This window comes from Arachis stenosperma, chromosome 9, assembly GCF_014773155.1.
Source record: "Arachis stenosperma cultivar V10309 chromosome 9, arast.V10309.gnm1.PFL2, whole genome shotgun sequence".
Taxonomy (NCBI): Eukaryota; Viridiplantae; Streptophyta; class Magnoliopsida; order Fabales; family Fabaceae; genus Arachis; species Arachis stenosperma.
In genome coordinates, this window is record NC_080385.1 from 26,841,749 (window position 1) to 26,843,074 (window position 1,326).

The window sequence follows — 1,326 nt, forward strand, 5'->3', positions numbered from 1 at the left end:
ATTTCAAAATCTTTTTCAAAAATCACTTGATTTCTTTCCCACTCTTATTTTCGAAAATTAATTAGTGTTTTTCAAAATGTTTTCAAATTCTTTAACTTAATTTTCGAAAAAGCTCTTCCCCTCTTTTCACATCCTTCTATTTATGGAGTACCACTCCTTCTCAATGCACAATTCGAACTCTATTTGACTAAAGTTCGAATTCTTCTCCTTCTTTCTTCCATTTTTCTTTTCTTCTGACACCTAAAGGAATCTCTATACCGTGACATAGAGGATTCCACATTTTCTTGTTCTCTTCTCTTTCATATGAGCAGGAGCAGAGACAAAAGCATTCTTGTTGAAGCTGACCCTGAACCTGAAAGGACCTTGAAGCGAAAGCTAAGAGAAGCTAAGGTACAACTCTCTGTAGAGGACCTAACAGAAATCTTCAAAGAAGAAGACATGGCAGCCGAAAACAACAACAATGAAAACAATGCAAGGAAGGTGCTGGGTGACTTTACTGCACCTACTCCCGACTTTTATGGGAGAAGCATCTCTATCCCTGCCATTGGAGCAAACAACTTTGAGCTTAAGCCTCAATTAGTTTCTCTAATGCAACAGAATTGCAAGTTTCATGGACTTCCATTGGAAGATCCTCATCAGTTCTTAGCTGAATTCTTGCAAATCTGTGACACTGTCAAGACTAATGGGGTTGACCCTGAGGTCTACAGACTTATGCTATTCCCTTTTGCTGTAAGAGACAGAGCTAGGACATGGTTGGACTCACAACCTAAAGAAAGCCTGGACTCATGGGAAAAGCTAGTCAATGCCTTCTTGGCAAAGTTCTTTCCACCTCAAAAATTGAGCAAGCTTAGAGTGGAAGTCCAAACCTTCAGACAGAAGGATGGAGAATCCCTCTATGAAGCTTGGGAAAGATACAAACAATTAATCAGAAAATGTCCTTCTGACATGCTTTCTGAATGGAGCATCATAGGTATTTTCTATGATGGTATCTCTGAACTATCCAAGATGTCTTTGGATAGCTCTGCTGGAGGATCTCTTCATCTGAAGAAGACGCCTACAGAAGCTCAAGAACTAATTGAAATGGTTGCAAATAACCAATTCATGTACACTTCTGAAAGGAATCCTGTGAACAATGGGACTAAACAGAAGAAAGGAGTTCTTGAGATTGATACTCTAATGCCATATTGGCTCAGAACAAGATATTGACTCAACAAGTCAATTTGATTTCTCAAAGTCTGTCTGGAATGCAAAATGCACCAAGCAGTACTAAGGATGCTTCATCTGAAGAAGAAGCCTATGATCCTGAGAACCCTTCAATGGAAGAGG

The 1,326-nt window shown here is 39.3% G+C and overlaps 1 non-coding gene across 1 annotated transcript; it reads right to left on the reverse strand.

Annotated features, from left to right (window-relative positions):
• Window positions 1-843: 843 nt before the first annotated feature.
• Window positions 844-951, reverse strand: LOC130953681 (small nucleolar RNA R71). Its single transcript, XR_009075843.1, has one exon. It is a non-coding gene; the product is annotated as a small nucleolar RNA R71 (small nucleolar RNA).
• Window positions 952-1,326: the final 375 nt, after the last annotated feature.